The 27,802-nt window shown below is 45.1% G+C and overlaps 15 non-coding genes across 15 annotated transcripts; all 15 read right to left on the reverse strand.

Moving 5' to 3' along the window:
* Positions 1 to 725: 725 nt before the first annotated feature.
* Positions 726 to 813, reverse strand: trnay-gua. The gene is given in 2 exon segments: positions 726 to 761; positions 777 to 813. It is a non-coding gene; the product is annotated as a tRNA-Tyr (tRNA).
* Positions 814 to 2,182: 1,369 nt separating this feature from the next.
* On the reverse strand, positions 2,183 to 2,270 carry trnay-gua. Its single transcript is given in 2 exon segments — positions 2,183 to 2,218; positions 2,234 to 2,270. It is a non-coding gene; the product is annotated as a tRNA-Tyr (tRNA).
* Positions 2,271 to 3,655: 1,385 nt separating this feature from the next.
* Positions 3,656 to 3,743, reverse strand: trnay-gua. Its single transcript is given in 2 exon segments — positions 3,656 to 3,691; positions 3,707 to 3,743. It is a non-coding gene; the product is annotated as a tRNA-Tyr (tRNA).
* Positions 3,744 to 5,129: 1,386 nt separating this feature from the next.
* On the reverse strand, positions 5,130 to 5,217 carry trnay-gua. Its single transcript is given in 2 exon segments — positions 5,130 to 5,165; positions 5,181 to 5,217. It is a non-coding gene; the product is annotated as a tRNA-Tyr (tRNA).
* Positions 5,218 to 6,602: 1,385 nt separating this feature from the next.
* On the reverse strand, positions 6,603 to 6,690 carry trnay-gua. Its single transcript is given in 2 exon segments — positions 6,603 to 6,638; positions 6,654 to 6,690. It is a non-coding gene; the product is annotated as a tRNA-Tyr (tRNA).
* Positions 6,691 to 7,688: 998 nt separating this feature from the next.
* On the reverse strand, positions 7,689 to 7,776 carry trnay-gua. The gene is given in 2 exon segments: positions 7,689 to 7,724; positions 7,740 to 7,776. It is a non-coding gene; the product is annotated as a tRNA-Tyr (tRNA).
* A 1,367-nt stretch (positions 7,777 to 9,143) lies between these two features.
* On the reverse strand, positions 9,144 to 9,231 carry trnay-gua. Its single transcript is given in 2 exon segments — positions 9,144 to 9,179; positions 9,195 to 9,231. It is a non-coding gene; the product is annotated as a tRNA-Tyr (tRNA).
* A 1,385-nt stretch (positions 9,232 to 10,616) lies between these two features.
* Positions 10,617 to 10,704, reverse strand: trnay-gua. Its single transcript is given in 2 exon segments — positions 10,617 to 10,652; positions 10,668 to 10,704. It is a non-coding gene; the product is annotated as a tRNA-Tyr (tRNA).
* Positions 10,705 to 11,700: 996 nt separating this feature from the next.
* On the reverse strand, positions 11,701 to 11,788 carry trnay-gua. Its single transcript is given in 2 exon segments — positions 11,701 to 11,736; positions 11,752 to 11,788. It is a non-coding gene; the product is annotated as a tRNA-Tyr (tRNA).
* Positions 11,789 to 13,155: 1,367 nt separating this feature from the next.
* On the reverse strand, positions 13,156 to 13,243 carry trnay-gua. The gene is given in 2 exon segments: positions 13,156 to 13,191; positions 13,207 to 13,243. It is a non-coding gene; the product is annotated as a tRNA-Tyr (tRNA).
* A 1,385-nt stretch (positions 13,244 to 14,628) lies between these two features.
* trnay-gua lies at positions 14,629 to 14,716 on the reverse strand. Its single transcript is given in 2 exon segments — positions 14,629 to 14,664; positions 14,680 to 14,716. It is a non-coding gene; the product is annotated as a tRNA-Tyr (tRNA).
* A 1,386-nt stretch (positions 14,717 to 16,102) lies between these two features.
* On the reverse strand, positions 16,103 to 16,190 carry trnay-gua. The gene is given in 2 exon segments: positions 16,103 to 16,138; positions 16,154 to 16,190. It is a non-coding gene; the product is annotated as a tRNA-Tyr (tRNA).
* Positions 16,191 to 17,576: 1,386 nt separating this feature from the next.
* trnay-gua lies at positions 17,577 to 17,664 on the reverse strand. Its single transcript is given in 2 exon segments — positions 17,577 to 17,612; positions 17,628 to 17,664. It is a non-coding gene; the product is annotated as a tRNA-Tyr (tRNA).
* Positions 17,665 to 19,048: 1,384 nt separating this feature from the next.
* trnay-gua lies at positions 19,049 to 19,136 on the reverse strand. The gene is given in 2 exon segments: positions 19,049 to 19,084; positions 19,100 to 19,136. It is a non-coding gene; the product is annotated as a tRNA-Tyr (tRNA).
* A 1,383-nt stretch (positions 19,137 to 20,519) lies between these two features.
* Positions 20,520 to 20,607, reverse strand: trnay-gua. Its single transcript is given in 2 exon segments — positions 20,520 to 20,555; positions 20,571 to 20,607. It is a non-coding gene; the product is annotated as a tRNA-Tyr (tRNA).
* Between the last annotated feature and the right edge of the window lie 7,195 nt (positions 20,608 to 27,802).

Raw genomic sequence — 27,802 nt, forward strand, 5'->3', positions numbered from 1 at the left:
TTGTGCTGCTGCTCCAGTTTCAAGTGTTCTGCCTGCGGCTATGGAACCCTGACCGGTTCACCGGACGTGCGACCTGTCCCAGACCTGTTGTTTTAAACTCTCTAGAGACAGCAGGTGTGGTAGAGATACTCTGAATAATCAGCTATGAAAAGCCAACTGACATTTACTTCTGATGTGCTGATCTGTTGCACCCTCAACAACCACTGTGATTATTATTTTTTCAAACTGCTGGTCGTCTATGAACATTTGAACATCTTGGCCATGTTTTGTTATAATCGATACCCGGAACAGCCAGACGATGACTGGCCACCCCTCACAGCCTGGTTCCTCTCTAGGTTTTTTCCTAGGTTTTTGGCCTTTCTAGGGAGTTTTTTCTAGCCACCGTGCTTCTACACCTGCATTGCTTGCTGTTTGGGGTTGTAGGCTGGGTTTCTGTACAGCACTTTGTGACATCAGCTGATGAAAGAAAGACTTTATAAAAATATTTGATTGATTTGATTGTCAAGTTAAAGTGCACTGCTGTCAAAAACCGCTGAAAAAGTTATCCTCCTTGGAGCCAGTGTGAGCCAGTGACATAAGGATTGTTGCAATTTCAAATACACTCCGCGACTTTACCAACTGTCCTATGGAAGGTCAACAAGTTATGAATTTGGCGATCTCAGGGAAAGATAATATGTTTGTCAAACACAAGTCAAAGTGCACTGCTGTCAAAAGAAAAAATACATTCCTTCGAGCCGGATTTGAACCAGCGACCTAAGGATTGCTACAATTATAACCTACAGTCCTCCGCTCTACCAACTGAGCTATCGAAGGTGGACAAGTAATTCCCAAAGCCATGACCTAGATGGTAAGAAGTTCAGCTGATCATATGTTCCTTCTTAAAATATGATCTATAATCTGCTTAGTGTGGTGGTTTCATGTAGATGCAGGGGATTGATCTGATGTCCTCATACATGCAAAGCATTCGCTCTTGCGCTGAGCTACATCCCCTTAGAATGCCAGTAGTTGCATTTGGGGATAGTGAAAAAGTGAGCCGAGGGTAATGAATGCTTTTTTTGCCCTTGTCTCAGGATGGTAAGTCGGTGGTTGAAGATATCGCTCTAGTGGCGTGGGGGCTGTGCTTTGGCAAAGTGTGTGGGGTTATATCCTGCCTGTTAGGCCCTGACCAGGGGTATCGTCGGACGGGGCCACAGTTTCTCCCGACCCCTCCTGTCTCAGCCTCCAGTATTTATGCTGCAGTAGTTTGTGTGTCGGGGGGCTGGGGTCAGTCTGTTATAGCTAGAGTATTTCTCCTGTCTTATCCGGTGTCCTGTGTCTATTTATGCATGCTCTCTCTAATTCTCTCTCTCTTTCTCTCTTATTTGCTCTTTCTTTCTCTTGGAGAAGGACCTGAGCCCTAAGACCATGCTTCAGGTCTTCCCGGCCTGATGACTCCTTGCTGTCCCCAGTCCACCTGGTTGTGCTGCTGCTCCAGTTTCAAGTGTTCTGCTTGCGGCTATGGAACCCTGACCGGTTCACCGGACGTGCGACCTGTCCCAGACCTGTTGTTTTAAACTCTCTAGAGACAGCAGGTGTGGTAGAGATACTCTGAATAATCAGCTATGAAAAGCCAACTGACATTTACTTCTGATGTGCTGACCTGTTGCACCCTCAACAACCACTGTGATTATTATTTTTTCAAACTGCTGGTCGTCTATGAACATTTGAACATCTTGGCCATGTTTTGTTATAATCGATACCCGGAACAGCCAGACGATGACTGGCCACCCCTCACAGCCTGGTTCCTCTCTAGGTTTTTTCCTAGGTTTTTGGCCTTTCTAGGGAGTTTTTTCTAGCCACCGTGCTTCTACACCTGCATTGCTTGCTGTTTGGGGTTGTAGGCTGGGTTTCTGTACAGCACTTTGTGACATCAGCTGATGAAAGAAAGACTTTATAAAAATATTTGATTGATTTGATTGTCAAGTTAAAGTGCACTGCTGTCAAAAACCGCTGAAAAAGTTATCCTCCTTGGAGCCAGTGTGAGCCAGTGACATAAGGATTGTTGCAATTTCAAATACACTCCGCGACTTTACCAACTGTCCTATGGAAGGTCAACAAGTTATGAATTTGGCGATCTCAGGGAAAGATAATATGTTTGTCAAACACAAGTCAAAGTGCACTGCTGTCAAAAGAAAAAATACATTCCTTCGAGCCGGATTTGAACCAGCGACCTAAGGATTGCTACAATTATAACCTACAGTCCTCCGCTCTACCAACTGAGCTATCGAAGGTGGACAAGTAATTCCCAAAGCCATGACCTAGATGGTAAGAAGTTCAGCTGATCATATGTTCCTTCTTAAAATATGATCTATAATCTGCTTAGTGTGGTGGTTTCATGTAGATGCAGGGGATTGATCTGATGTCCTCATACATGCAAAGCATTCGCTCTTGCGCTGAGCTACATCCCCTTAGAATGCCAGTAGTTGCATTTGGGGATAGTGAAAAAGTGAGCCGAGGGTAATGAATGCTTTTTTTGCCCTTGTCTCAGGATGGTAAGTCGGTGGTTGAAGATATCGCTCTAGTGGCGTGGGGGCTGTGCTTTGGCAAAGTGTGTGGGGTTATATCCTGCCTGTTAGGCCCTGACCAGGGGTATCGTCGGACGGGGCCACAGTTTCTCCCGACCCCTCCTGTCTCAGCCTCCAGTATTTATGCTGCAGTAGTTTGTGTGTCGGGGGGCTGGGGTCAGTCTGTTATAGCTAGAGTATTTCTCCTGTCTTATCCGGTGTCCTGTGTCTATTTATGCATGCTCTCTCTAATTCTCTCTCTCTTTCTCTCTTATTTGCTCTTTCTTTCTCTTGGAGAAGGACCTGAGCCCTAAGACCATGCTTCAGGTCTTCCCGGCCTGATGACTCCTTGCTGTCCCCAGTCCACCTGGTTGTGCTGCTGCTCCAGTTTCAAGTGTTCTGCTTGCGGCTATGGAACCCTGACCGGTTCACCGGACGTGCGACCTGTCCCAGACCTGTTGTTTTAAACTCTCTAGAGACAGCAGGTGTGGTAGAGATACTCTGAATAATCAGCTATGAAAAGCCAACTGACATTTACTTCTGATGTGCTGACCTGTTGCACCCTCAACAACCACTGTGATTATTATTTTTTGACCCTGCTGGTCGTCTATGAACATTTGAACATCTTGGCCATGTTTTGTTATAATCGATACCCGGAACAGCCAGACGATGACTGGCCACCCCTCACAGCCTGGTTCCTCTCTAGCTTTTTTCCTAGGTTTTGGCCTTTCTAGGGAGTTTTTCCTAGCCACCGTGCTTCTACACCTGCATTGCTTGCTGTTTGGGGTTTTAGGCTGGGTTTCTGTACAGCACTTTGTGACATCAGCTGATGAAAGAAGGACTTTATAAAAATATTTGATTGATTTGATTGTCAAGTTAAAGTGCACTGCTGTCAAAAACCGCTGAAAAAGTTATCCTCCTTTGAGCCATTGTGAGCCAGTGACATAAGGATTGTTGCAATTTCAAATACACTCCGCGACTTTGCCAACTGTCCTATGGAAGGTCAACAAGTTATGAATTCAGCGATCTCAGGGAAAGATAATATGTTTGTCAAACACAAGTCAAAGTGCACTGCTGTCAAAAGTTGGAGCAAGCCACAAGAAAAAATGATTTCCTTCGAGCCGGATTTGAACCAGCAACCTAAGGATTGCTACAATTATTACCTACAGTCCTCCGCTCTACCAACTGAGCTATCGAAGGTGGACAAGTAATTCCTAAAGCCATGACCTAGATGGTAAGAAGTTCAGCTGATCATATGTTCCTTCTTAAAATATGATCTATAATCTGCTTAGTGTGGTGGTTTCATGTAGATGCAGGGGATTGATCTGATGTCCTCATACATGCAAAGCATTCGCTCTTGCGCTGAGCTACATCCCCTTAGAATGCCAGTAGTTGCATTTGGGGATAGTGAAAAAGTGAGCCGAGGGTAATGAATGCTTTTTTTGCCCTTGTCTCAGGATGGTAAGTCGGTGGTTGAAGATATCGCTCTAGTGGCGTGGGGGCTGTGCTTTGGCAAAGTGTGTGGGGTTATATCCTGCCTGTTAGGCCCTGACCGGGGGTATCGTCGGACGGGGCCACAGTTTCTCCCGACCCCTCCTGTCTCAGCCTCCAGTATTTATGCTGCAGTAGTTTGTGTGTCGGGTGGCTGGGGTCATTCTGTTATAGCTAGAGTATTTCTCCTGTCTTATCCGGTGTCCTGTGTCTATTTATGCATGCTCTCTCTAATTCTCTCTTTCTTTCTCTCTTCTTTGCTCTTTCTTTCTCTTGGAGAAGGACCTGAGCCCTAAGACCATGCTTCAGGTCTTCCCGGCCTGATGACTCCTTGCTGTCCCCAGTCCACCTGGTTGTGCTGCTGCTCCAGTTTCAAGTGTTCTGCCTGCTGCTATGGAACCCTGACCGGTTCACCGGACGTGCGACCTGTCCCAGACCTGTTGTTTTAAACTCTCTAGAGACAGCAGGTGTGGTAGAGATACTCTGAATAATCAGCTATGAAAAGCCAACTGACATTTACTTCTGATGTGCTGACCTGTTGCACCCTCAACAACCACTGTGATTATTATTTTTTGACCGTGCTGGTCATCTATGAACATTTGAACATCTTGGCCATGTTTTGTTATAATCGATACCCGGAACAGCCAGACGATGACTGGCCACCCCTCACAGCCTGGTTCCTCTCTAGGTTTTTTCCTAGGTTTTTGGCCTTTCTAGGGAGTTTTTTCTAGCCACCGTGCTTCTACACCTGCATTGCTTGCTGTTTGGGGTTGTAGGCTGGGTTTCTGTACAGCACTTTGTGACATCAGCTGATGAAAGAAGGACTTTATAAAAATATTTGATTGATTTGATTGTCAAGTTAAAGTGCACTGCTGTCAAAAACCGCTGAAAAAGTTATCCTCCTTTGAGCCAGTGTGAGCCAGTGACATAAGGATTGTTGCAATTTCAAATACACTCCGCGACTTTACCAACTGTCCTATGGAAGGTCAACAAGTTATGAATTTGGCGATCTCAGGGAAAGATAATATGTTTGTCAAACACAAGTCAAAGTGCACTGCTGTCAAAAGTTGGAGCAAGCCAAAAGAAAAAATACATTCCTTCGAGCCGGATTTGAACCAGCGACCTAAGGATTGCTACAATTATAACCTACAGTCCTCCGCTCTACCAACTGAGCTATCGAAGGTGGACAAATAATTCCCAAAGCCATGACCTAGATGGTAAGAAGTTCAGCTGATCATATGTTCCTTCTTAAAATATGATCTATAATCTGCTTAGTGTGGTGGTTTCATGTAGATGCAGGGGATTGATCTGATGTCCTCATACATGCAAAGCATTCGCTCTTGCGCTGAGCTACATCCCCTTAGAATGCCAGTAGTTGCATTTGGGGATAGTGAAAAAGTGAGCCGAGGGTAATGAATGCTTTTTTTGCCCTTGTCTCAGGATGGTAAGTCGGTGGTTGAAGATATCGCTCTAGTGGCGTGGGGGCTGTGCTTTGGCAAAGTGTGTGGGGTTATATCCTGCCTGTTAGGCCCTGACCAGGGGTATCGTCGGACGGGGCCACAGTTTCTCCCGACCCCTCCTGTCTCAGCCTCCAGTATTTATGCTGCAGTAGTTTGTGTGTCGGGGGGCTGGGGTCAGTCTGTTATAGCTAGAGTATTTCTCCTGTCTTATCCGGTGTCCTGTGTCTATTTATGCATGCTCTCTCTAATTCTCTCTCTCTTTCTCTCTTATTTGCTCTTTCTTTCTCTTGGAGAAGGACCTGAGCCCTAAGACCATGCTTCAGGTCTTCCCGGCCTGATGACTCCTTGCTGTCCCCAGTCCACCTGGTTGTGCTGCTGCTCCAGTTTCAAGTGTTCTGCTTGCGGCTATGGAACCCTGACCGGTTCACCGGACGTGCGACCTGTCCCAGACCTGTTGTTTTAAACTCTCTAGAGACAGCAGGTGTGGTAGAGATACTCTGAATAATCAGCTATGAAAAGCCAACTGACATTTACTTCTGATGTGCTGACCTGTTGCACCCTCAACAACCACTGTGATTATTATTTTTTGACCCTGCTGGTCATCTATGAACATTTGAACATCTTGGCCATGTTTTGTTATAATCGATACCCGGAACAGCCAGACGATGACTGGCCACCCCTCACAGCCTGGTTCCTCTCTAGCTTTTTTCCTAGGTTTTGGCCTTTCTAGGGAGTTTTTCCTAGCCACCGTGCTTCTACACCTGCATTGCTTGCTGTTTGGGGTTTTAGGCTGGGTTTCTGTACAGCACTTTGTGACATCAGCTGATGAAAGAAGGACTTTATAAAAATATTTGATTGATTTGATTGTCAAGTTAAAGTGCACTGCTGTCAAAAACCGCTGAAAAAGTTATCCTCCTTTGAGCCAGTGTGAGCCAGTGACATAAGGATTGTTGCAATTTCAAATACACTCCGCGACTTTACCAACTGTCCTATGGAAGGTCAACAAGTTATGAATTTGGCGATCTCAGGGAAAGATAATATGTTTGTCAAACACAAGTCAAAGTGCACTGCTGTCAAAAGTTGGAGCAAGCCAAAAGAAAAAATACATTCCTTCGAGCCGGATTTGAACCAGCGACCTAAGGATTGCTACAATTATAACCTACAGTCCTCCGCTCTACCAACTGAGCTATCGAAGGTGGACAAGTAATTCCCAAAGCCATGACCTAGATGGTAAGAAGTTCAGCTGATCATATGTTCCTTCTTAAAATATGATCTATAATCTGCTTAGTGTGGTGGTTTCATGTAGATGCAGGGGATTGATCTGATGTCCTCATACATGCAAAGCATTCGCTCTTGCGCTGAGCTACATCCCCTTAGAATGCCAGTAGTTGCATTTGGGGATAGTGAAAAAGTGAGCCGAGGGTAATGAATGCTTTTTTTGCCCTTGTCTCAGGATGGTAAGTCGGTGGTTGAAGATATCGCTCTAGTGGCGTGGGGGCTGTGCTTTGGCAAAGTGTGTGGGGTTATATCCTGCCTGTTAGGCCCTGACCAGGGGTATCGTCGGACGGGGCCACAGTTTCTCCCGACCCCTCCTGTCTCAGCCTCCAGTATTTATGCTGCAGTAGTTTGTGTGTCGGGGGGCTGGGGTCAGTCTGTTATAGCTAGAGTATTTCTCCTGTCTTATCCGGTGTCCTGTGTCTATTTATGCATGCTCTCTCTAATTCTCTTTCTCTCTTTCTCTCTTATTTGCTCTTTCTTTCTCTTGGAGAAGGACCTGAGCCCTAAGACCATGCTTCAGGTCTTCCCGGCCTGATGACTCCTTGCTGTCCCCAGTCCACCTGGTTGTGCTGCTGCTCCAGTTTCAAGTGTTCTGCTTGCGGCTATGGAACCCTGACCGGTTCACCGGACGTGCGACCTGTCCCAGACCTGTTGTTTTAAACTCTCTAGAGACAGCAGGTGTGGTAGAGATACTCTGAATAATCAGCTATGAAAAGCCAACTGACATTTACTTCTGATGTGCTGACCTGTTGCACCCTCAACAACCACTGTGATTATTATTTTTTGACCGTGCTGGTCATCTATGAACATTTGAACATCTTGGCCATGTTTTGTTATAATCGATAATATGTTTGTCAAACACAAGTCAAAGTGCACTGCTGTCAAAAGTTGGAGCAAGCCACAAGAAAAAATGATTTCCTTCGAGCCGGAATTGAACCAGCGACCTAAGGATTGCTACAATTATTACCTACAGTCCTCCGCTCTACCAACTGAGCTATCGAAGGTGGACAAGTAATTCCTAAAGCCATGACCTAGATGATAAGAAGTTCAGCTGATCATATGTTCCTTCTTAAAATATGATCTATAATCTGCTTAGTGTGGTGGTTTCATGTAGATGCAGGGGATTGATCTGATGTCCTCATACATGCAAAGCATTCGCTCTTGCGCTGAGCTACATCCCCTTAGAATGCCAGTAGTTGCATTTGGGGATAGTGAAAAAGTGAGCCGAGGGTAATGAATGCTTTTTTTGCCCTTGTCTCAGGATGGTAAGTCGGTGGTTGAAGATATCGCTCTAGTGGCGTGGGGGCTGTGCTTTGGCAAAGTGTGTGGGGTTATATCCTGCCTGTTAGGCCCTGACCGGGGGTATCGTCGGACGGGGCCACAGTTTCTCCCGACCCCTCCTGTCTCAGCCTCCAGTATTTATGTTGCAGTAGTTTGTGTGTCGGGGGGCTGGGGTCAGTCTGTTATAGCTAGAGTATTTCTCCTGTCTTATCCGGTGTCCTGTGTCTATTTATGCATGCTCTCTCTAATTCTCTCTCTTTCTCTCTTCTTTGCTCTTTCTTTCTCTTGGAGAAGGACCTGAGCCCTAAGACCATGCTTCAGGTCTTCCCGGCCTGATGACTCCTTGCTGTCCCCAGTCCACCTGGTTGTGCTGCTGCTCCAGTTTCAAGTGTTCTGCCTGCGGCTATGGAACCCTGACCGGTTCACCGGACGTGCGACCTGTCCCAGACCTGTTGTTTTAAACTCTCTAGAGACAGCAGGTGTGGTAGAGATACTCTGAATAATCAGCTATGAAAAGCCAACTGACATTTACTTCTGATGTGCTGATCTGTTGCACCCTCAACAACCACTGTGATTATTATTTTTTCAAACTGCTGGTCGTCTATGAACATTTGAACATCTTGGCCATGTTTTGTTATAATCGATACCCGGAACAGCCAGACGATGACTGGCCACCCCTCACAGCCTGGTTCCTCTCTAGGTTTTTTCCTAGGTTTTTGGCCTTTCTAGGGAGTTTTTTCTAGCCACCGTGCTTCTACACCTGCATTGCTTGCTGTTTGGGGTTGTAGGCTGGGTTTCTGTACAGCACTTTGTGACATCAGCTGATGAAAGAAAGACTTTATAAAAATATTTGATTGATTTGATTGTCAAGTTAAAGTGCACTGCTGTCAAAAACCGCTGAAAAAGTTATCCTCCTTGGAGCCAGTGTGAGCCAGTGACATAAGGATTGTTGCAATTTCAAATACACTCCGCGACTTTACCAACTGTCCTATGGAAGGTCAACAAGTTATGAATTTGGCGATCTCAGGGAAAGATAATATGTTTGTCAAACACAAGTCAAAGTGCACTGCTGTCAAAAGAAAAAATACATTCCTTCGAGCCGGATTTGAACCAGCGACCTAAGGATTGCTACAATTATAACCTACAGTCCTCCGCTCTACCAACTGAGCTATCGAAGGTGGACAAGTAATTCCCAAAGCCATGACCTAGATGGTAAGAAGTTCAGCTGATCATATGTTCCTTCTTAAAATATGATCTATAATCTGCTTAGTGTGGTGGTTTCATGTAGATGCAGGGGATTGATCTGATGTCCTCATACATGCAAAGCATTCGCTCTTGCGCTGAGCTACATCCCCTTAGAATGCCAGTAGTTGCATTTGGGGATAGTGAAAAAGTGAGCCGAGGGTAATGAATGCTTTTTTTGCCCTTGTCTCAGGATGGTAAGTCGGTGGTTGAAGATATCGCTCTAGTGGCGTGGGGGCTGTGCTTTGGCAAAGTGTGTGGGGTTATATCCTGCCTGTTAGGCCCTGACCAGGGGTATCGTCGGACGGGGCCACAGTTTCTCCCGACCCCTCCTGTCTCAGCCTCCAGTATTTATGCTGCAGTAGTTTGTGTGTCGGGGGGCTGGGGTCAGTCTGTTATAGCTAGAGTATTTCTCCTGTCTTATCCGGTGTCCTGTGTCTATTTATGCATGCTCTCTCTAATTCTCTCTCTCTTTCTCTCTTATTTGCTCTTTCTTTCTCTTGGAGAAGGACCTGAGCCCTAAGACCATGCTTCAGGTCTTCCCGGCCTGATGACTCCTTGCTGTCCCCAGTCCACCTGGTTGTGCTGCTGCTCCAGTTTCAAGTGTTCTGCTTGCGGCTATGGAACCCTGACCGGTTCACCGGACGTGCGACCTGTCCCAGACCTGTTGTTTTAAACTCTCTAGAGACAGCAGGTGTGGTAGAGATACTCTGAATAATCAGCTATGAAAAGCCAACTGACATTTACTTCTGATGTGCTGACCTGTTGCACCCTCAACAACCACTGTGATTATTATTTTTTGACCCTGCTGGTCGTCTATGAACATTTGAACATCTTGGCCATGTTTTGTTATAATCGATACCCGGAACAGCCAGACGATGACTGGCCACCCCTCACAGCCTGGTTCCTCTCTAGCTTTTTTCCTAGGTTTTGGCCTTTCTAGGGAGTTTTTCCTAGCCACCGTGCTTCTACACCTGCATTGCTTGCTGTTTGGGGTTTTAGGCTGGGTTTCTGTACAGCACTTTGTGACATCAGCTGATGAAAGAAGGACTTTATAAAAATATTTGATTGATTTGATTGTCAAGTTAAAGTGCACTGCTGTCAAAAACCGCTGAAAAAGTTATCCTCCTTTGAGCCATTGTGAGCCAGTGACATAAGGATTGTTGCAATTTCAAATACACTCCGCGACTTTGCCAACTGTCCTATGGAAGGTCAACAAGTTATGAATTCAGCGATCTCAGGGAAAGATAATATGTTTGTCAAACACAAGTCAAAGTGCACTGCTGTCAAAAGTTGGAGCAAGCCACAAGAAAAAATGATCTCCTTCGAGCCGGATTTGAACCAGCAACCTAAGGATTGCTACAATTATTACCTACAGTCCTCCGCTCTACCAACTGAGCTATCGAAGGTGGACAAGTAATTCCTAAAGCCATGACCTAGATGGTAAGAAGTTCAGCTGATCATATGTTCCTTCTTAAAATATGATCTATAATCTGCTTAGTGTGGTGGTTTCATGTAGATGCAGGGGATTGATCTGATGTCCTCATACATGCAAAGCATTCGCTCTTGCGCTGAGCTACATCCCCTTAGAATGCCAGTAGTTGCATTTGGGGATAGTGAAAAAGTGAGCCGAGGGTAATGAATGCTTTTTTTGCCCTTGTCTCAGGATGGTAAGTCGGTGGTTGAAGATATCGCTCTAGTGGCGTGGGGGCTGTGCTTTGGCAAAGTGTGTGGGGTTATATCCTGCCTGTTAGGCCCTGACCGGGGGTATCGTCGGACGGGGCCACAGTTTCTCCCGACCCCTCCTGTCTCAGCCTCCAGTATTTATGCTGCAGTAGTTTGTGTGTCGGGTGGCTGGGGTCATTCTGTTATAGCTAGAGTATTTCTCCTGTCTTATCCGGTGTCCTGTGTCTATTTATGCATGCTCTCTCTAATTCTCTCTTTCTTTCTCTCTTCTTTGCTCTTTCTTTCTCTTGGAGAAGGACCTGAGCCCTAAGACCATGCTTCAGGTCTTCCCGGCCTGATGACTCCTTGCTGTCCCCAGTCCACCTGGTTGTGCTGCTGCTCCAGTTTCAAGTGTTCTGCCTGCTGCTATGGAACCCTGACCGGTTCACCGGACGTGCGACCTGTCCCAGACCTGTTGTTTTAAACTCTCTAGAGACAGCAGGTGTGGTAGAGATACTCTGAATAATCAGCTATGAAAAGCCAACTGACATTTACTTCTGATGTGCTGACCTGTTGCACCCTCAACAACCACTGTGATTATTATTTTTTGACCGTGCTGGTCATCTATGAACATTTGAACATCTTGGCCATGTTTTGTTATAATCGATAATATGTTTGTCAAACACAAGTCAAAGTGCACTGCTGTCAAAAGTTGGAGCAAGCCACAAGAAAAAATGATTTCCTTCGAGCCGGAATTGAACCAGCGACCTAAGGATTGCTACAATTATTACCTACAGTCCTCCGCTCTACCAACTGAGCTATCGAAGGTGGACAAGTAATTCCTAAAGCCATGACCTAGATGATAAGAAGTTCAGCTGATCATATGTTCCTTCTTAAAATATGATCTATAATCTGCTTAGTGTGGTGGTTTCATGTAGATGCAGGGGATTGATCTGATGTCCTCATACATGCAAAGCATTCGCTCTTGCGCTGAGCTACATCCCCTTAGAATGCCAGTAGTTGCATTTGGGGATAGTGAAAAAGTGAGCCGAGGGTAATGAATGCTTTTTTTGCCCTTGTCTCAGGATGGTAAGTCGGTGGTTGAAGATATCGCTCTAGTGGCGTGGGGGCTGTGCTTTGGCAAAGTGTGTGGGGTTATATCCTGCCTGTTAGGCCCTGACCGGGGGTATCGTCGGACGGGGCCACAGTTTCTCCCGACCCCTCCTGTCTCAGCCTCCAGTATTTATGTTGCAGTAGTTTGTGTGTCGGGGGGCTGGGGTCAGTCTGTTATAGCTAGAGTATTTCTCCTGTCTTATCCGGTGTCCTGTGTCTATTTATGCATGCTCTCTCTAATTCTCTCTCTTTCTCTCTTCTTTGCTCTTTCTTTCTCTTGGAGAAGGACCTGAGCCCTAAGACCATGCTTCAGGTCTTCCCGGCCTGATGACTCCTTGCTGTCCCCAGTCCACCTGGTTGTGCTGCTGCTCCAGTTTCAAGTGTTCTGCCTGCGGCTATGGAACCCTGACCGGTTCACCGGACGTGCGACCTGTCCCAGACCTGTTGTTTTAAACTCTCTAGAGACAGCAGGTGTGGTAGAGATACTCTGAATAATCAGCTATGAAAAGCCAACTGACATTTACTTCTGATGTGCTGATCTGTTGCACCCTCAACAACCACTGTGATTATTATTTTTTCAAACTGCTGGTCGTCTATGAACATTTGAACATCTTGGCCATGTTTTGTTATAATCGATACCCGGAACAGCCAGACGATGACTGGCCACCCCTCACAGCCTGGTTCCTCTCTAGGTTTTTTCCTAGGTTTTTGGCCTTTCTAGGGAGTTTTTTCTAGCCACCGTGCTTCTACACCTGCATTGCTTGCTGTTTGGGGTTGTAGGCTGGGTTTCTGTACAGCACTTTGTGACATCAGCTGATGAAAGAAAGACTTTATAAAAATATTTGATTGATTTGATTGTCAAGTTAAAGTGCACTGCTGTCAAAAACCGCTGAAAAAGTTATCCTCCTTGGAGCCAGTGTGAGCCAGTGACATAAGGATTGTTGCAATTTCAAATACACTCCGCGACTTTACCAACTGTCCTATGGAAGGTCAACAAGTTATGAATTTGGCGATCTCAGGGAAAGATAATATGTTGGTCAAACACAAGTCAAAGTGCACTGCTGTCAAAAGAAAAAATACATTCCTTCGAGCCGGATTTGAACCAGCGACCTAAGGATTGCTACAATTATAACCTACAGTCCTCCGCTCTACCAACTGAGCTATCGAAGGTGGACAAGTAATTCCCAAAGCCATGACCTAGATGGTAAGAAGTTCAGCTGATCATATGTTCCTTCTTAAAATATGATCTATAATCTGCTTAGTGTGGTGGTTTCATGTAGATGCAGGGGATTGATCTGATGTCCTCATACATGCAAAGCATTCGCTCTTGCGCTGAGCTACATCCCCTTAGAATGCCAGTAGTTGCATTTGGGGATAGTGAAAAAGTGAGCCGAGGGTAATGAATGCTTTTTTTGCCCTTGTCTCAGGATGGTAAGTCGGTGGTTGAAGATATCGCTCTAGTGGCGTGGGGGCTGTGCTTTGGCAAAGTGTGTGGGGTTATATCCTGCCTGTTAGGCCCTGACCAGGGGTATCGTCGGACGGGGCCACAGTTTCTCCCGACCCCTCCTGTCTCAGCCTCCAGTATTTATGCTGCAGTAGTTTGTGTGTCGGGGGGCTGGGGTCAGTCTGTTATAGCTAGAGTATTTCTCCTGTCTTATCCGGTGTCCTGTGTCTATTTATGCATGCTCTCTCTAATTCTCTCTCTCTTTCTCTCTTATTTGCTCTTTCTTTCTCTTGGAGAAGGACCTGAGCCCTAAGACCATGCTTCAGGTCTTCCCGGCCTGATGACTCCTTGCTGTCCCCAGTCCACCTGGTTGTGCTGCTGCTCCAGTTTCAAGTGTTCTGCTTGCGGCTATGGAACCCTGACCGGTTCACCGGACGTGCGACCTGTCCCAGACCTGTTGTTTTAAACTCTCTAGAGACAGCAGGTGTGGTAGAGATACTCTGAATAATCAGCTATGAAAAGCCAACTGACATTTACTTCTGATGTGCTGACCTGTTGCACCCTCAACAACCACTGTGATTATTATTTTTTGACCCTGCTGGTCGTCTATGAACATTTGAACATCTTGGCCATGTTTTGTTATAATCGATACCCGGAACAGCCAGACGATGACTGGCCACCCCTCACAGCCTGGTTCCTCTCTAGCTTTTTTCCTAGGTTTTGGCCTTTCTAGGGAGTTTTTCCTAGCCACCGTGCTTCTACACCTGCATTGCTTGCTGTTTGGGGTTTTAGGCTGGGTTTCTGTACAGCACTTTGTGACATCAGCTGATGAAAGAAGGACTTTATAAAAATATTTGATTGATTTGATTGTCAAGTTAAAGTGCACTGCTGTCAAAAACCGCTGAAAAAGTTATCCTCCTTTGAGCCATTGTGAGCCAGTGACATAAGGATTGTTGCAATTTCAAATACACTCCGCGACTTTGCCAACTGTCCTATGGAAGGTCAACAAGTTATGAATTCAGCGATCTCAGGGAAAGATAATATGTTTGTCAAACACAAGTCAAAGTGCACTGCTGTCAAAAGTTGGAGCAAGCCACAAGAAAAAATGATCTCCTTCGAGCCGGATTTGAACCAGCAACCTAAGGATTGCTACAATTATTACCTACAGTCCTCCGCTCTACCAACTGAGCTATCGAAGGTGGACAAGTAATTCCTAAAGCCATGACCTAGATGGTAAGAAGTTCAGCTGATCATATGTTCCTTCTTAAAATATGATCTATAATCTGCTTAGTGTGGTGGTTTCATGTAGATGCAGGGGATTGATCTGATGTCCTCATACATGCAAAGCATTCGCTCTTGCGCTGAGCTACATCCCCTTAGAATGCCAGTAGTTGCATTTGGGGATAGTGAAAAAGTGAGCCGAGGGTAATGAATGCTTTTTTTGCCCTTGTCTCAGGATGGTAAGTCGGTGGTTGAAGATATCGCTCTAGTGGCGTGGGGGCTGTGCTTTGGCAAAGTGTGTGGGGTTATATCCTGCCTGTTAGGCCCTGACCGGGGGTATCGTCGGACGGGGCCACAGTTTCTCCCGACCCCTCCTGTCTCAGCCTCCAGTATTTATGCTGCAGTAGTTTGTGTGTCGGGTGGCTGGGGTCATTCTGTTATAGCTAGAGTATTTCTCCTGTCTTATCCGGTGTCCTGTGTCTATTTATGCATGCTCTCTCTAATTCTCTCTTTCTTTCTCTCTTCTTTGCTCTTTCTTTCTCTTGGAGAAGGACCTGAGCCCTAAGACCATGCTTCAGGTCTTCCCGGCCTGATGACTCCTTGCTGTCCCCAGTCCACCTGGTTGTGCTGCTGCTCCAGTTTCAAGTGTTCTGCCTGCTGCTATGGAACCCTGACCGGTTCACCGGACGTGCGACCTGTCCCAGACCTGTTGTTTTAAACTCTCTAGAGACAGCAGGTGTGGTAGAGATACTCTGAATAATCAGCTATGAAAAGCCAACTGACATTTACTTCTGATGTGCTGACCTGTTGCACCCTCAACAACCACTGTGATTATTATTTTTTCAAACTGCTGGTCGTCTATGAACATTTGAACATCTTGGCCATGTTTTGTTATAATCGATACCCGGAACAGCCAGACGATGACTGGCCACCCCTCACAGCCTGGTTCCTCTCTAGGTTTTTTCCTAGGTTTTTGGCCTTTCTAGGGAGTTTTTTCTAGCCACCGTGCTTCTACACCTGCATTGCTTGCTGTTTGGGGTTGTAGGCTGGGTTTCTGTACAGCACTTTGTGACATCAGCTGATGAAAGAAGGACTTTATAAAAATATTTGATTGATTTGATTGTCAAGTTAAAGTGCACTGCTGTCAAAAACCGCTGAAAAAGTTATCCTCCTTTGAGCCAGTGTGAGCCAGTGACATAAGGATTGTTGCAATTTCAAATACACTCCGCGACTTTACCAACTGTCCTATGGAAGGTCAACAAGTTATGAATTTGGCGATCTCAGGGAAAGATAATATGTTTGTCAAACACAAGTCAAAGTGCACTGCTGTCAAAAGTTGGAGCAAGCCAAAAGAAAAAATACATTCCTTCGAGCCGGATTTGAACCAGCGACCTAAGGATTGCCACAATTATAACCTACAGTCCTCCGCTCTACCAACTGAGCTATCGAAGGTGGACAAGTAATTCCCAAAGCCATAACCTAGATGGTAAGAAGTTCAGCTGATCATATGTTCCTTCTTAAAATATGATCTATAATCTGCTTAGTGTGGTGGTTTCATGTAGATGCAGGGGATTGATCTGATGTCCTCATACATGCAAAGCATTCGCTCTTGCGCTGAGCTACATCCCCTTAGAATGCCAGTAGTTGCATTTGGGGATAGTGAAAAAGTGAGCCGAGGGTAATGAATGCTTTTTTTGCCCTTGTCTCAGGATGGTAAGTCGGTGGTTGAAGATATCGCTCTAGTGGCGTGGGGGCTGTGCTTTGGCAAAGTGTGTGGGGTTATATCCTGCCTGTTAGGCCCTGACCAGGGGTATCGTCGGACGGGGCCACAGTTTCTCCCGACCCCTCCTGTCTCAGCCTCCAGTATTTATGCTGCAGTAGTTTGTGTGTCGGGTGGCTGGGGTCAGTCTGTTATAGCTAGAGTATTTCTCCTGTCTTATCCGGTGTCCTGTGTCTATTTATGCATGCTCTCTCTAATTCTCTCTCTCTTTCTCTCTTATTTGCTCTTTCTTTCTCTTGGAGAAGGACCTGAGCCCTAAGACCATGCTTCAGGTCTTACTGGCCTGATGACTCCTTGCTGTCCCCAGTCCACCTGGTTGTGCTGCTGCTCCAGTTTCAAGTGTTCTGCCTGCTGCTATGGAACCCTGACCGGTTCACCGGACGTGCGACCTGTCCCAGACCTGTTGTTTTAAACTCTCTAGAGACAGCAGGTGTGGTAGAGATACTCTGAATAATCAGCTATGAAAAGCCAACTGACATTTACTTCTGATGTGCTGACCTGTTGCACCCTCAACAACCACTGTGATTATTATTTTTTGACCGTGCTGGTCATCTATGAACATTTGAACATCTTGGCCATGTTTTGTTATAATCGATACCCGGAACAGCCAGACGATGACTGGCCACCCCTCACAGCCTGGTTCCTCTCTAGGTTTTTTCCTAGGTTTTTGGCCTTTCTAGGGAGTTTTTTCTAGCCACCGTGCTTCTACACCTGCATTGCTTGCTGTTTGGGGTTGTAGGCTGGGTTTCTGTACAGCACTTTGTGACATCAGCTGATGAAAGAAGGACTTTATAAAAATATTTGATTGATTTGATTGTCAAGTTAAAGTGCACTGCTGTCAAAAACCGCTGAAAAAGTTATCCTCCTTTGAGCCAGTGTGAGCCAGTGACATAAGGATTGTTGCAATTTCAAATACACTCCGCGACTTTACCAACTGTCCTATGGAAGGTCAACAAGTTATGAATTTGGCGATCTCAGGGAAAGATAATATGTTTGTCAAACACAAGTCAAAGTGCACTGCTGTCAAAAGTTGGAGCAAGCCACAAGAAAAAATGATTTCCTTCGAGCCAGAATTGAACCAGCGACCTAAGGATTGCTACAATTATTACCTACAGTCCTCCGCTCTACCAACTGAGCTATCGAAGGTGGACAAGTAATTCCTAAAGCCATGACCTAGATGATAATAAGTTCAGCTGATCATATGTTCCTTCTTAAAATATGATCTATAATCTGCTTAGTGTGGTGGTTTCATGTAGATGCAGGGGATTGATCTGATGTCCTCATACATGCAAAGCATTCGCTCTTGCGCTGAGCTACATCCCCTTAGAATGCCAGTAGTTGCATTTGGGGATAGTGAAAAAGTGAGCCGAGGGTAATGAATGCTTTTTTTGCCCTTGTCTCAGGATGGTAAGTCGGTGGTTGAAGATATCGCTCTAGTGGCGTGGGGGCTGTGCTTTGGCAAAGTGTGTGGGGTTATATCCTGCCTGTTAGGCCCTGACCGGGGGTATCGTCGGACGGGGCCACAGTTTCTCCCGACCCCTCCTGTCTCAGCCTCCAGTATTTATGTTGCAGTAGTTTGTGTGTCGGGGGGCTGGGGTCAGTCTGTTATAGCTAGAGTATTTCTCCTGTCTTATCCGGTGTCCTGTGTCTATTTATGCATGCTCTCTCTAATTCTCTCTCTTTCTCTCTTCTTTGCTCTTTCTTTCTCTTGGAGAAGGACCTGAGCCCTAAGACCATGCTTCAGGTCTTCCCGGCCTGATGACTCCTTGCTGTCCCCAGTCCACCTGGTTGTGCTGCTGCTCCAGTTTCCAGTGTTCTGCCTGCGGCTATGGAACCCTGACCGGTTCACCGGACGTGCGACCTGTCCCAGACCTGTTGTTTTAAACTCTCTAGAGACAGCAGGTGTGGTAGAGATACTCTGAATAATCAGCTATGAAAAGCCAACTGACATTTACTTCTGATGTGCTGACCTGTTGCACCCTCAACAACCACTGTGATTATTATTTTTTCAAACTGCTGGTCGTCTATGAACATTTGAACATCTTGGCCATGTTTTGTTATAATCGATACCCGGAACAGCCAGACGATGACTGGCCACCCCTCACAGCCTGGTTCCTCTCTAGGTTTTTTCCTAGGTTTTTGGCCTTTCTAGGGAGTTTTTTCTAGCCACCGTGCTTCTACACCTGCATTGCTTGCTGTTTGGGGTTGTAGGCTGGGTTTCTGTACAGCACTTTGTGACATCAGCTGATGAAAGAAGGACTTTATAAAAATATTTGATTGATTTGATTGTCAAGTTAAAGTGCACTGCTGTCAAAAACCGCTGAAAAAGTTATCCTCCTTTGAGCCAGTGTGAGCCAGTGACATAAGGATTGTTGCAATTTCAAATACACTCCGCGACTTTACCAACTGTCCTATGGAAGGTCAACAAGTTATGAATTTGGCGATCTCAGGGAAAGATAATATGTTTGTCAAACACAAGTCAAAGTGCACTGCTGTCAAAAGTTGGAGCAAGCCACAAGAAAAAATGATTTCCTTCGAGCCAGAATTGAACCAGCGACCTAAGGATTGCTACAATTATTACCTACAGTCCTCCGCTCTACCAACTGAGCTATCGAAGGTGGACAAGTAATTCCTAAAGCCATGACCTAGATGATAATAAGTTCAGCTGATCATATGTTCCTTCTTAAAATATGATCTATAATCTGCTTAGTGTGGTGGTTTCATGTAGATGCAGGGGATTGATCTGATGTCCTCATACATGCAAAGCATTCGCTCTTGCGCTGAGCTACATCCCCTTAGAATGCCAGTAGTTGCATTTGGGGATAGTGAAAAAGTGAGCCGAGGGTAATGAATGCTTTTTTTGCCCTTGTCTCAGGATGGTAAGTCGGTGGTTGAAGATATCGCTCTAGTGGCGTGGGGGCTGTGCTTTGGCAAAGTGTGTGGGGTTATATCCTGCCTGTTAGGCCCTGACCGGGGGTATCGTCGGACGGGGCCACAGTTTCTCCCGACCCCTCCTGTCTCAGCCTCCAGTATTTATGTTGCAGTAGTTTGTGTGTCGGGGGGCTGGGGTCAGTCTGTTATAGCTAGAGTATTTCTCCTGTCTTATCCGGTGTCCTGTGTCTATTTATGCATGCTCTCTCTAATTCTCTCTCTTTCTCTCTTCTTTGCTCTTTCTTTCTCTTGGAGAAGGACCTGAGCCCTAAGACCATGCTTCAGGTCTTCCCGGCCTGATGACTCCTTGCTGTCCCCAGTCCACCTGGTTGTGCTGCTGCTCCAGTTTCCAGTGTTCTGCCTGCGGCTATGGAACCCTGACCGGTTCACCGGACGTGCGACCTGTCCCAGACCTGTTGTTTTAAACTCTCTAGAGACAGCAGGTGTGGTAGAGATACTCTGAATAATCAGCTATGAAAAGCCAACTGACATTTACTTCTGATGTGCTGACCTGTTGCACCCTCAACAACCACTGTGATTATTATTTTTTCAAACTGCTGGTCGTCTATGAACATTTGAACATCTTGGCCATGTTTTGTTATAATCGATACCCGGAACAGCCAGACGATGACTGGCCACCCCTCACAGCCTGGTTCCTCTCTAGGTTTTTTCCTAGGTTTTTGGCCTTTCTAGGGAGTTTTTTCTAGCCACCGTGCTTCTACACCTGCATTGCTTGCTGTTTGGGGTTGTAGGCTGGGTTTCTGTACAGCACTTTGTGACATCAGCTGATGAAAGAAGGACTTTATAAAAATATTTGATTGATTTGATTGTCAAGTTAAAGTGCACTGCTGTCAAAAACCGCTGAAAAAGTTATCCTCCTTTGAGCCAGTGTGAGCCAGTGACATAAGGATTGTTGCAATTTCAAATACACTCCGCGACTTTACCAACTGTCCTATGGAAGGTCAACAAGTTATGAATTTGGCGATCTCAGGGAAAGATAATATGTTTGTCAAACACAAGTCAAAGTGCACTGCTGTCAAAAGTTGGAGCAAGCCACAAAAAAAATAAGTTCCTTCGAGCCGGATTTGAACCAGCGACCTAAGGATTGCTACAATTATCACCTACAGTCCTCCGCTCTACCAACTGAGCTACCGAAGGTGGATATGTAACTCCAAAAACCATGACCTAGATGGTAAGAAGTTCAGCTGATCATATGTTCCTTCTTAAAATATGATCTATAATCTGCTTAGTGTGGTGGTTTCATGGAGATGCAGGGGATTAATCCGATGTCCTCATACATGCAAAGTATTCGCTCTTGCGCTGAGCTACATCCCCTTAGAATGCCAGTAGTTGCATTTGGGGATAGTGAAAAAGTGAGCCGAGGGTAATGAATGCTTTTTTTGCCCTACACCTGCATTTGCCCTACACCTGCATTGCTTGCTGTTTGGGGTTTTAGGCTGGGTTTCTGTACAGCACTTTGTGACATCAGCTGATGAAAGAAGGACTTTATAAAAATATTTGATTGATTTGATTGTCAAGTTAAAGTGCACTGTTGTCAAAAACCGCTGAAAAAGTTATCCTCCTTTGAGCCAGTGTGAGCTAGAGACATAAGGATAACCTTGAGACAAAGACACACACACACACACACACGAATGAACAAATTAATGCATTGAGAGAGAGAGAGAGAGAGAGAGAGAGAAACAAAGAGAGAGAGAGAGAGAGAGAAAGAGAGAGAAAGAGAGACAAAGACACACACACACATGAATGAACAAATCAATGCACACAGAGAGAGAGAGAGAGAGAGAGAGAGAGGGAGAAACAGAGAGAGAAAAATACACAGAAAGAGAGAGAGAGAGAGAAACAGAGGGAGAGAGAGAGAGCGAGAGAGAGAGAAACAGAGGGAGAGAGAGAGAGACAGAGGGAGAGAGAGAGAGAGCGAGAGACAGAGATAGTGACTATACAGTCAGACAGGTTTCTGTTTTATCAGAGGTTAGAGTTTATCTCTGCATTGTCCCAAAAGGCACCCATATTCCCTGTGGTCCGGGTGATGCACAGACCTTTCAGGAGCTCTGAAAATGAATAAAGTACTTTACACCTCCATTTTGTTTTTTGATTTGCTCACCCATCATCACAAATTGTAAACAAGCTAGTTACAATGCCTCCTGAAGACCTGGGGAAAAGATAGTGGGCTATCAGCTGATCATTGATGCAGATGATTGATGTAAATCTGCTAGTTAGTTATTTGACTGATTAGGATTTACCTCTGTCTTTCTTCTCTAACCCAGGGGTGGCAGGTAGCCTAGTGGTTAGAGCGTTGGCCTAGTAACCAGCAGGTAGCCTGTAGCCTGTAGCCTAGCGGTTAGATCGTTGGGCCAGTAACTGGAAGGTTGCTGTATTGACTCCCGGAGTTGACAAGGTCAAAATATGTTGTTCTGCCCCTGAACAAGGCAGTTAACCCACTCCTCCCTGGTAGGCTGTTATAGCAAATAAGAATTTGTTCTTAATTAACCTGTTACGGATAGGGATTCTTAACTGACTTGCCTAGTTAAATAAAGGTTACATAATTTTTAAAATATCTTCCTCTTCTCTACTGTGTATCAGCCAATCAGACCCCGTATTGATCATGATGTAGGCTAACAAAAGTGTTATCAGCTCAAATTCTGTGACAGTATTGTTGACACTGTACGTAACTAGCTAGCTACACACACACACCACCGTTGACTGCATCTCTCCAGGATGGATACCCAGGCGAGCTCAAAGTCTGTGCAGGGAAGACTGGGAAAAAGGCACAAACGGGCATACGCTAGCTCTGGAAAAAAGAGCATATCAACAGACACGGTAAGGGGTGTGGTGAACTTGAAGATGACTTGCAGGCCGTGGGTTCCGAACAACAATGACAACAACAACAAAAAGGTATTTTAAAGAAAATCATTTTATTTTTCTGGGAAATTATACTCCCACCAAAACTTCGGAGACTGGAAGGGCCTGCCTATGGGCCCGGGTCAAAAGTAGTGTACTATATAGGGAATAGTGTTCTATAGGGCTCTGGTCTAAAGTAGTGCACTATATAGGGAATAGTGTTCTATAGGGCTCTGGTCTAAAGTAGTGCACTATATAGGGAATAGGGTTCTATAGGGCTCTGGTCTAAAGTAGTGTACTATATAGGGAATAGTGTTCTATAGGGCTCTGGTCTAAAGTAGTGTACTATATAGGGAATAGTGTTCTATAGGGCTCTGGTCTAAAGTAGTGTACTATATAGGGAATAGTGTTCTATAGGGCTCTGGTCTAAAGTAGTGTACTATATAGGGAATAGTGTTCTATAGGGCTCTGGTCTAAAGTAGTGTACTATATAGGGAATAGTGTTCTATAGGGCTCTGGTATAAAGTAGTGTACTATATAGGGAATAGTGTTCTATAGGGCTCTGGTATAAAGTAGTGTACTATATAGGGAATAGTGTTCTATAGGGCTCTGGTCTAAAGTAGTGCACTATATAGGGAATAGTGTTCTATAGGGCTCTGGTCTAAAGTAGTGTACTATATAGGGAATAGTGTTCTATAGGGCTCTGGTCTAAAGTAGTGCACTATATAGGGAATAGTGTTCTATAGGGCTCTGGTCTAAAGTAGTGCACTATATTTATTTTTTTTTATTTTTTTTATTTTACCTTTATTTAACCAGGCAAGTCAGTTAAGAACAAATTCTTATTTTCAATGACGGCCTGGGAACAGTGGGTTAACTGCCTGTTCAGGGGCAGAACGACAGATTTGTACCTTGTCAGCTCGGGGGTTTGAACTCGCAACCTTCCGGTTACTGGTCCAACGCTCTAACCACTAGGCTACCCTGCCGCCCCAACATATAGGGAATAGTGTTCTATAGGGCTCTGGTCTAAAGTAGTGTACTATATAGGGAATAGGGTTCTATAAGGCTCTGGTCTAAAGTAGTGCACTATATAGGGAATAGTGTTCTATAGGGCTCTGGTCTAAAGTAGTGCACTATATAGGGAATAGTGTTCTATAGGGCTCTGGTATAAAGTAGTGTACTATATAGGGAATAGTGTTCTATAGGGCTCTGGTCTAAAGTAGTGCACTATATAGGGAATAGTGTTCTATAGGGCTCTGGTCTAAAGTAGTGTACTATATAGGGAATAGTGTTCTATAGGGCTCTGGTCTAAAGTAGTGCACTATATAGGGAATAGTGTTCTATAGGGCTCTGGTCTAAAGTAGTGTACTATATAGGGAATAGTGTTCTATAGGGCTCTGGTCTAAAGTAGTGCCCAATGAAGGGAATAGGGTTCTATAGGGCTCTGGTCTAAAGTAGTGCACTATATAGGGAATAGTGTTCTATAGGGCTCTGGTCTAAAGTAGTGCCCAATGAAGGGAATAGGGTTCTATAGGGCTCTGGTCTAAAGTAGTGCACTATATAGGGAATAGTGTTCTATAGGGCTCTGGTCTAAAGTAGTGCACTATATAGGGAATAGTGTTCTATAGGGCTCTGGTCTAAAGTAGTGCACTATATAGGGAATAGGGTCCTGATCTAAAGTAGTGCACTATATAGGGAATAGTGTTCTATAGGGCTCTGGTCTAAAGTAGTGTACTATATAGGGAATAGTGTTCTATAGGGCTCTGGTCTAAAGTAGTGCACTATATAGGGAATAGTGTTCTATAGGGCTCTGGTCTAAAGTAGTGCACTATATAGGGAATAGTGTTCTATAGGGCCCTGGTCAAAAGTAGTGCACTATATAGGGAATAGGGTTCTATAGGGCTCTGGTCTAAAGTAGTGCACTATATAGGGAATAGGGTTCCATAGGGCTCTGGTCTAAAGTAGTGCACTATATAGGGAATAGTGTTCTATAGGGCCCTGGTCAAAAGTAGTGCACTATATAGGGAATAGGGTTCTATAGGGCTCTGGTCTAAAGTAGTGCACTATATAGGGAATAGGGTTCCATAGGGCTCTGGTCTAAAGTAGTGTACTATATAGGGAATAGGGCCCTGATCTAAAGTAGTGCACTATATAGGGAATAGGGTTCCATAGGGCTCTGGTCTAAAGTAGTGTACTATATAGGGAATAGGGCTCTGATCTAAAGTAGTGCACTATATAGGGAATAGGGTTCCATAGGGCTCTGGTCTAAAGTAGTGTACTATATAGGGAATAGGGCTCTGATCTAAAGTAGTGCACTATATAGGGAATAGTGTTCTATAGGGCTCTGGTCTAAAGTAGTGTACTATATAGGGAATAGGGTTCTATAGGGCTCTGGTCTAAAGTAGTGACATATCCCTAGTTTGACTGGAAGCTTCATAACATGCAATGAGACACACACAGCCAGGTGACTCATGCCGTGTTCTCCAAATTAAATAAACCATTTTTTTTGATCAAGTTATCAACTGGTCTTGAGGGTATAGAATCCCAGCTGTTGCTCGCCAGATAAAGCATCAAACCTGGAAGTCGATGATAACAAGCATGGAGACACTAACGGAGAGTGACTCACTTCTTGTTTTGTTCCAACGTTGTAGATACACTTGCTCCTACGTTGCCTTGAAAAGCTCATCTTGAAAATGAAATTCCGGCACAAATATCTCCCTCTATTTTCAGCGGTTATACAATGAGTCAGTCAATCAACAACACAATGGTGAAGTTTGAGTTCAACATGCCTTTGGAAGTAGGGACTCTTATTCAAAGCAAGGCTGATTTGGTATTGAGAGGAGCATTTGGAATTGTCAGGTAGTGTAGAATGTTGTGGTGTTCCGAGTGTTCTATAGTTCCGCTACGGCTTGTGTCCACCAGCTCTATGGTGGCATCACTGAAGGTGTGCTGTGCTGTGCTGTGCTGTGCTCTGTGTGTGTGTGTGTGTGTGCTCATGTGTTTCAACCTCAGCTTAGCCTAACATCATGATTATTGCCTCAGGGAGACAAAACACCACCGCACTGAGGGAGAGAGGATAATAAACACCACACACACACACACACACACACACACACACACACACACACACACACACACACACACACACACACACACACACACACACACACACACACACACACAGACACAGTGGGTCGTGAGAGGTGGTGGACATATCAGGTGTACATTTCCACAGTGTGTGGGCATTCACGCATGCACCCGTGTGTCTCTGTGTGAGTGTGTGGTTATGTTTGTGTGTTTGAAGTGTCTCTGATAGCAACGTTAATGAATGTCAGATTGAGTAGCTTTGTTTTACACGAGGTCAAGCTAAACATTCACTGGAACAGTGAACTCCGCTCCAATGGCTGGCAGCAGAAACCACTAACACATTCAAAGGCCACTTTGTGTTCTCGTGTGGACAGTAATGCACGTGTGACATACATTGCAAGGATTCAGCGGTTGGATCAGCTTCATCGTGAACAGAACAACTATATTCTTCATTCCGTTCCACTGTTCCCACCAGCATGATGAAGTTCTGAACGAAAGCCAAAATAGTTTATATTGCTTTCCTTTCAATTCCTTTTCTAACCTGTGAAATCTACATAGTTTTACCATTAGCTCCTTAAATTATTCCAGAGCAGCTTGCTAATAAAGTAAAAGGTTTTCTATCATTTTTTGTTGTTTTTTGAAAGTAGTACTCACAAACAAAAATGGGTACCCAAAATGATGCACAATTGTGTACTGTGTCATCCATTCTGTATGATGAGTGAAAAACTCTCTCTCTCTCTCTCTCTCTCTCTCTCTCTCTCCCTGTCACTCACTCACTCTCTCTCTCCCTGTCACTCTCTCTCTCTCTCTCTCTCCCTGTCACTCTCTCTCTCTCTCTCTTTTCTCTGTGTCACATCTCACACCTCACACATTCCGCTATCTCTGTCCAGTAGTGTGTGTGTGGTGGTTTAGAAGTGGTGTGTGGAGGGCGATAATGGCACAGGAAAATCATAAATAATGCAGTAGAAACGTTCTGGGTGAGAGTCAGCGAACATGCAAACACACACAGACACATAGACACACACACACACATACACACACACACACACACACACACACGCGCGCACACGCGCACGCACACACACTGACACACACACACACACTGACACACACACACACACACACACACACACACACACACATACACACACACACACATAGACACACACACACACATAGACACACACATAGACACACACACACACATGGACACACACATGGACACACACATAGACACACACCCACCCGCATGCCTTTTGCCAGAAAGATAAAGGGATCTTCAGAGGGAATGAATGAATCACCCTTCACCTAGTCCAGAGAGAATACTAAGAAGTTCTCTTTCTGGATTTGGATCATTAGCAGGTATCGGCCTAATTCTGCTCTGCATTTATCTCCTCTCTCCCTTTCTCTTTATCTCTTTCTCACACACACACTACGACTCTCTAACTTTCTCTCATCTCTCTCTCACTCTCCTTCGCTATCTGTATCTCCTCTGTATCTCCTCTTCTCTCTCTCTCTCTCTCTCTCTCTCTCTCTCTCCCTGTCACTCTCTCTCTCTCTCTCTCTCTCTTTTCTCTGTGTCACATCTCACACCTCAGACATTCCGCTATCTCTGTCAGTAGTGTGTGTGTGGTGGTTTAGAAGTGGTGTGTGGAGGGCGATAATGGCACAGGAAAATCATAAATAATGCAGTAGAAACGTTCTGGGTGAGAGTCTGCGAACATGCAAACACACACAGACACATAGACACACACACACACACATAGACACACACACACACACACACACGAACACACACACAAACACACACACACACACACACACACACATAGACACTGCATTTATCTCCTCTCTCTCTTTCTCTTTATCTCTTTCTCACACACACACACCGACTCTCTCACTTTCTCTCATCTCTCTCTCACTCTCCTTCGCTATCTGTATCTCCTCTTCTCCCTCCCTCCCTCCCTCCCTCCCTCCCTCCCTCCCTCCCTCCCTCCCTCCCTCCCTCCCTCCCTCCCTCCCTCCCTCCCTCCCTCCCTCCCTCCCTCCCTCCCACACACACACACACACACAATTATTTTTCAATTTTCACCTATATGACATACCCATATCTATATATAACACAATACATCTGGCAGAAGAAAATACAATCTGGTAGATGACATTACAAAGAAAAAAAAAAAAAAAAAAAAAAACTAACCAGTGTTTTTTTTGTACCACCATCTTGGAAATGCAAGAGAAAGGTCTCTGTTCTAGCCATCACTCTGGTTGTAATTCCAATAGTGTCCAGAAGATGGCAGCAGTGTATTTGCAAAGTGTCAGATGGATTATTTGGACTATGACTGGTCCTCAAGACTTTTAGTGTGAAGTCTCAATGTACATTTGGGCAAATCGTGAAGGAGACATTCGC

This window comes from Oncorhynchus mykiss, chromosome 18 (assembly GCF_013265735.2).
Source record: "Oncorhynchus mykiss isolate Arlee chromosome 18, USDA_OmykA_1.1, whole genome shotgun sequence".
In the NCBI taxonomy this organism is placed as follows: domain Eukaryota; kingdom Metazoa; phylum Chordata; class Actinopteri; order Salmoniformes; family Salmonidae; genus Oncorhynchus; species Oncorhynchus mykiss.